Below are 7,504 nucleotides of genomic sequence, written 5' to 3' on the forward strand. Positions count from 1 at the left end.
CACTGCACATGTTATCGAATGCTGTAAGCTAGATGAATTAACATTTGCTGACATTTTACTGACATGTGTTGAGGTAATCACTTAACAAGTTGGTAATTTATCTCTCTGCATAGGAATGTCTGCTTCTCATGCGGTAACTGCTTTGATGAATTAACATTTTACTAAGTGCTCCGTAAAGTCAGCTGTTTTCAGCATTACCGAATGCGGTAATGCTTGATGAATTGAAGCCATAGTCCAAACAGAGATATTTTGCCTTCTTGTGAGGAAATGACGCAGGATGTTGCGATTCATTGTCCTTCTAGTAAGGTTTCTTTTGGTTAGTGGGCATGTATGGGGTGGAGTGATCTATGACAGAGCCTGAAGAGACAAAGGAGATAAAGCTGTCTGCTAAATCATGCCCAGTAAATAAACTGTTCTGCTTTCTAAAACCTGCATTTTCTAGAGCGCTAATCAATATAAATAGTATACCTTTTACTTTAAAGAGACTCCGTAACAAAAATTGCATCCTGTTTTTTATCATCATACAAGTTCCAAAAGCTATTCTAATGTGTTCTGGCTTACTGCAGCACTTTGTACTATCACAGTCTCTGTAATAAATCAATGTATCTTTCCCTTGTCAGACTTGTCAGCCTGTGTCTGGAAGGCTGCCAAGTTCTTCAGTGTTGTGGTTCTGCTATGCACTCCCCCCTCAGGGGGGAAAGAAACACACAAATGATCTCTTGAGATTCAAAAGGAAGGCTGTATACAGCCTGCTTGTGTATGGATGTATTTTCTATGTGTGGACATACTGTACATCAACCTACTTCCTGTTTTGGTGGCCATTTTGTTTGTTTATAAACAAACTTTTTAAAACTGTTTTTAACCACTTTTAATGCGGCGGGGAGCGGCGAAATTGTGACAAAGGGTAATAGGAGATGTCCCCTAACGCACTGGTATGTTTACTTTTGTGCGATTTTAACAATACAGATTCTCTTTAAAGGACACCTGAAAACAATACCAGTTGCCTGGCAGCCCTGATGATCTTTCTGGCATCATTAGTGTCTGAATCACAAACTTGAAACAAACATGCGGTTAATCCAGTCAGACTTCCGTCAAACACCTGATTTGCAAGCTTGTTCAGGGTCTGTGCCCAACCTTATTAGACACAAGGAATAATGAGGACAGCCAGGCAATTTCCATTGTTTAAATATGGCAGCCTCCATATCCCTCTCACTTCAGGTGTCCTTTGACCACTGAGAGCTTTTTACCCCTTTAGGACCAGAGCAATTTTCACCTGTCAGCGCTCCTCCATTTCTTTCGCCAGTAACTTAATTACAACTAATCGCAACGACTTGATCTATATCTTGGGTTTTTTTCGCCACCATTTAGGCTTGTTTGGGAGGTACATTATGCTAAGAATTATTTTATTCTAAACACATTTCAATTGGAATATTAAGAAAAAAATTAAAAAAATGTATTTCTGTTTATTTCTGTTTACGGCCATTATAGTGTTAAAATAAAACATTGTACAGTGAATAAAGTCCACACATAAAAAAAAAAAGTTCAGTCCCTAAGGCAACTATTTATGTTTTTTTTTTTTGAATGTAAAAAAATAAAGAAGTGTATGTGTATATATGTATATTTATTATTATTATTATTATTATTATTATTATCATGCCTCCGTGTCCTAATATGATTTGACAAACCCACCTCGGGTTTCTCTTTAAGTAATTGACTATCCTAATACTGATAGCTATTGACTATCTGTATAGTAATAATAATAATCATAATAGCTGATTGACCATCCTAATACTGTGTTTTTTCCCTTCTCTCTCTCCCTCTCCCTCCCTCCTTCCCTCTCCAAATGTACTCTAGTGGAATCTTGTGAATACAGTTAAAATCCAGAATCGCCTTCATTAAGGATCGATGTTTTACATAAGATGTTCGCCAGATTTGTGTTTTTGTTTTTTTTAAATAAAAATTATTGAAAGCATTTATTTTTATTGGCTTATTTAAAGTTGAAAACCAGGTACAAAGCTGAAGCACAAACTGTGGTAACAAAACATTATACCCCCTCCCCCCCCCCCTTATTATGTCCCACCCTCATTATATCCTCCCTCAGTGAGTCTCTCTGGTCATCCTTTTTTAAGTAATTCAGATCGCTCTTCTTTTTAAACCCTGCTGTATCCTGGCCTGGAGGTATTCAGGCTGCCTTTGCCAAGATGGCTACCGCAGTCCTCTCCCTATGTCTAAGGGTTCACAGTGACATGAAAGGAGAAAATATCCACCAGCACCAGGATGCAACATGCGGAGAGATAGTGTGAACTATCCCCACCGACCTGAATGATGGCCCAAGCATACTTCAATGTAGTCTGGTTTGATTTTTGTGTTTGAAGTGTTTAAAGGCCACCTGAAGTGAAAGGGATATGATATTAGTGTCATCACACACCTGAAACAAGCATGTGACTAGTGAAGTCAGACTTCAGTCAGAGCACCTGATTGGGATGCTTGTTCAGTCTATGTATAAAAGTATTAGACGCAGAGGATTAGCGGGACAGCCAGGATATATGCATTGTGTAGACTCCCTGGTAGTAAAGAGGAGGCTGACTCTTTCATAAAAAACTTGCTACAAATGGTATGGAGGCGTCAGCTTTTAACAATTCTCCGCCCTGAAAACTGGCCTTGAAAGAGTTATAATGATGTATGTGCACCACCTACTGGCAGTTACACATATTACAGCATAAAGAAAATTCAGTTCTGTTAGATTCTATACAAACACCTGTATTGAATCTAATATCACAATGTATATTGTACAGAGAATTACACTTATTGCAACACTGCACTGAACTTGGCTGCAAGGGATTATAATGACCACCATGGCTGAGAATTGGACAGCAGCCCCACGACAATCGCTAAAAATCTGGCATGTTAGACCTTTAGCGATGCCTAAGCATCACCCAACGGCATTGTTTTTGGCACCTCCCCCACCCGCTGGAAGCTGCTACGTAGGACGCGCATGTTGTCCCTCTGCCCCCTGCATAGCAACAGATGCATCGTCAGCCAAAGGCGACAGTGCACTATCAACGCTGTGCAGGCGTGTTATCAGCCTTTGCATATGATGTATCTTTTGTTATGAAGGGAAATGGAGCAACAATAAGATTCCCAATAACGACAGATAACAAAATAATACTTGTGAATGTTTTTTGATTCTTTAAAGAGAACATGTAACTACAAAATTTTCTCTGGGGGGGGGGGGGTACTCACCTGGGGTGGGGGAAACCTCCCGATCCTATCAAGGCTTTCCCCGTCCTCCTGTGTCCCACGGCGGTCTCGCTGTGCCCCTCCAAAAAGCAGGGATGTAAATATTTACCTTCCCGGCTCCAGCGCAGGCGCAGTATCGGCTCTCCGCTCGGAGATGGGCGGAAATAGCCGATCGCTGTCGGTCTGCTCTACTGCACAGGTGCAAGTCTTCTATGCCTGCGTAGTAGAGCGGACCCGACAGAGATCGGCTATTTCCGCCTATCTCCGTGCTAGGAGCCGCAACAGCGCCCCCGCTGGAGCCAGGAAAGGTAAATATATCAAGCCTTGTCGAGCCAGGATTGGGGGAGCCAGCGCTGGACTGCCTGCAGCTACAGGGATGGAGGAAGCCTCATTGGGACCTTAAGGCTTCCACCTCCCAAGGTAAGTACCCCCCAGGGGACTTTTTTTTTTTTTATTACAGAGTCTCTTTAATGACAAAAATGCTTTACATTTGTGTGTCCATTGGAGAAATTTTGCCTAACTTCTGTTCGTGACCTTGTAAAAAGCTTGTACTTCTACTTAAAATAATATAAGATGTAAACCTGTATCCATGAGAAGCATTTTACAGTATACTGGTGGAAATGCCACACGTGAGAAAGTTTTGTAACTGCAACCAGGATGACTTGAATAAGCTTGCGACATGAAGCATGCCAGAAATAGCTGTCTTCAGTGTTGGATTGGTCATCCTGTGCACTGAATGACATTAACATCTGTTCAGCAATGTATGACATTTCATTGCAAGCAGTGTAGCAACACCTGGAATGTCATGTTTCATTGGTGAAGCGGCTATGAGTGTACTGCTCATGCACATGTAGGACTAAAAACTGGTCTGTAATTACAATTGCTTTAGTCAAGGTGGGTTTATTTTTTATAGTTGCCATCATTTAAAGACAATGTAAATTTTATATACCGGTATGTGTGATTATTAGTTTATCCAACTAAAAAAAAGGCCTGATTTAGTAACTCATTCTTAGGCCTGGAACCCACTGAAAACAGCAAACGCGAAACGCTACCGCTAGAGTTTTGTTTGCAAGCGGATTCATGCGCGTTTGCGGTCGCGTTTTGCAACATTGTATTTTTTTGCTCCGCGGTTGCGTAGCGTTTTGCGTTTTTATCCTGATTGGTCCTGTGAATTATTTTTCATTTTGTTACAGTGTGCTGAACCGCAAAACGCTAGCAAAACCGCTCAGTTTAGGTTTTGCTGAGCGTTTCAATACTTTACATTGAAGCGCTAACGCTCCCAAAATGCTGCACGTCCTGCGTTTGCGTTTCTGGGAAAAGCAAACGCTCCTGTGGAAGTTGCCCCATCCATTAACATTGGCCCAGCATTTTGGCAAAGTGCTAGCGTATCGCAACGCTGCCAAAAGCGCTTCTGTGGGTTCCAGCCCTAAGAGATTACCAAACATCTCAATCATAAGTAATCCTTCAAACCTGGTCTGGGTTAATTGATAATTAAACATTGTAATTGAAAATGTTCCAGGGGGGAGGCAAAAAAGGGTGAGGCAAGTCGTGCTGCATGCGTAAAGTGAAAAATAGGCATGGCCATGGACCAGGGTGTGGGTGTGGTCACGGGTGGAGCTATATTTACATGAATTTAGCAATGGTGGGACATTATGCTAGGACTATGGTAGGGATTAGATTGTGAGTGCCTATGACACAGGTGCCCCCCAGTTTTAGGTAGTGACAGGGATCCCCCATGTTGGGGCCTGGTTGCTTTGCTTTGCTAGGCTGGGCTGGGGGCTTTGCCAGGCTAGGCTGAGAGCTTTACTGGGCTGGGGATTTGCTGGGCGGGAGGGCTGGTTGCAGCGTTACAGACCTCAAATTGCGGGGCTGGAGAGAGGCAGGCAGAGCAGGGCCAAGGCGCACACTACCCGCCCGTACGAGGTACACTTCCTCATTTGAAGTGTATGAGTATGCTGCGCGGGTTATGATCGCCTTGGCCCGGCTCTGCTTGCCTCTCTGCAGTTGTCGGGATTTGAGGTTTGATGAATAAATGGGTAGCTGTCCCATTTTGCCCATGTGTTCAGACACCCATATTGATAGCATTCACGCCTTGTAGTGCTGGGTCCCCGTGTCTACGTGGGTTTCCTCCAGGCATTCCCATTTCCTCCCACACCCAAAAAACATACATAAACATTAATTGACTTTCCCCCTAAAATAAGCCATAGACTATAATGGTCATATGACTGTGGTAGGCACTAGATTGTGTGCCCTTCTGAGGGAAAGTTAGTGATAAGACGCTATACTCAGTACAGTGCTGCAGAAGATGTTGGCGTTATAAAAAACTATATAATAGTAATAAGGCACTAGCAGATTTATACCCATTGGGCATTGCACAGGTTGTAGGATAGCTTACAATGAGGGAGATTAGAACAGACATGGGTATGGTGGATTGGTTTGATTTTTTTTTTTTAATAATACAATCAGTCAAGAAAATTGATTGTTTCTTTTTTCTTCAGATCTTTTAAAATTCAAATGACAATTCCCCTGGTAACGGCATTCCCTGTTTTTTTAGGTAAAAGTTGGGGGTCGGCTTATATGCGGGTCGGCTTATATGCGAGTATATACGGTACTTGGAAAAGAATTCACCCCTTTGTGGGCAGGCGTCTCTTGGCAGGTTTGTTGTGGTGCCATGTTCATTTCACTAATTATGTAACATTTAATGTAATTGGTAGCACCAGGACTTTTTAGGGGGTTTGTGGCAAAAGAGGTGAATACATAAGCACATGACCATTTTCAGTTTATAATTTTTTCTAAATTCATTTTTGTATATATTTATCATTTCACGTCACCCACTTAATCTTTTTTTATTTTAATCTGCAGAAAATATTAATATTACAGGTTGGAATGTTACAAAATAGGTACAAAGCCAACGGGGTAAAGAATTGGGGGAGGGGATACTTTTGCAAGGCATTATCTGTGGGGTATGTCCACCTTGGGGCAGGGAACACTTATTTGGATTGTGCATGTTTTTCTGCACACTGCCGCACTGGCCATTGTAGTCAGTAGCTCACTTGGGAATAAAGTGTGCCATTTGGGGGACAGGGATTGGGGGAGTGCCATTGTTTACTTACAGGAGCAGCCACCCTTCCCTGTGGAGGCAGGCCACTCCCCTTCATTGCTTACTTAGGGGGGCTGCTTCTGTAGCCCGTCTCTGGACGTAGCTATCACTGCCTGCAGCTGGCTGCACTTCAACTGTCTTGAGAACCAACATTGGGCAAATCTAGATCTCTGGAGATGGACTTGTAACCTTGAGATTGTTGATATTTTTCCACAGACAGTTCTCTTCTACTTTTTCCCACAATGCAAATACTATGTGCACTTCTCTCCTTTTTTCTGCTTTCAGGTGTGATTTTCAAATTGCCCACACCTGTTACTAGCCGCTGCTGAGTTTAAAGCAGTATCACATGCTTGAAACAATCATATTTATCCACAATTTTGAAAGGGCGCCAATAATTTTGTCCATCCCATTTTTGGAGTGTTGTGGGACATTATGTCCAATTTGCTTTTTTTCCTCCCTTTTTTGTTTTGTTCCAGTCCACACAAAGGGAATAAACGTGTATAGCAAAATGTGTTACTGCAACATTTTTCTGTGGAAAAAATCCTGGGGTGTCAACAATTTTGCCCATGACACAATAAATACACACACACACACACACACACACACACACACAGCGCTTGAGTTTTAATAATTATATATACAGTGAAACCCTGGTTTGCGAGCATAATTTGTTCCAGAAACTTGCTTGTAATCCAAAGCACTCATATCAAAGTGAATTTCCCCATAAGAATTACTGGAAAATCAGATGATTCATTCCACAATCTAAAAACATTGGAATATTGAGGCTTAATATGTTGGAAGACTTTCACTTTAACAGAATCATTGCCATCTGTTGGCTCACCCCAATATTTTTCTTTTTGTGTGGCTTTAACAAAAAACCTATCCAATGACAGTTGTTTTGGCCTCCTTTTGATGGCTTCAGGTAAATTTGACATTAATGCGGACCTAAACTGAATTTTATAGTGTATTGATTAATTGCTCCCATGATCTAAAGCCAAATTAAAGTTTGCTTTTCTATGGTTTATACCTACAAATCAGCTTCTGTGATTTTCCTTAAACTTTATCCTAGTTCAAGATGCATCAATTTCATGCCAGTGAAAACAGGACAGAACTGGTATATGTTTGTCCTCCCACCAGCAGCAAGCCCATGCAGCCCAGGTATTG

The 7,504-nt window shown here is 41.8% G+C and overlaps 1 protein-coding gene across 2 annotated transcripts in view; it reads left to right on the forward strand.

The window, feature by feature from the left end:
• The window catches only part of LOC137521104 (inosine triphosphate pyrophosphatase), a 45,438-nt gene extending 43,466 nt beyond the window's left edge, over positions 1 to 1,972 (forward strand). For both annotated transcript variants that reach the window (XM_068239899.1, XM_068239898.1), the window contains exon 9: positions 1,855 to 1,972. The gene's annotated coding sequence lies outside the window, so the exon portion shown is untranslated. The remainder of the gene's footprint in view (positions 1 to 1,854) is intronic.
• Positions 1,973 to 7,504: the final 5,532 nt, after the last annotated feature.

Source organism: Hyperolius riggenbachi, chromosome 6 (assembly GCF_040937935.1).
Source record: "Hyperolius riggenbachi isolate aHypRig1 chromosome 6, aHypRig1.pri, whole genome shotgun sequence".
NCBI lineage: Eukaryota > Metazoa > Chordata > Amphibia > Anura > Hyperoliidae > Hyperolius > Hyperolius riggenbachi.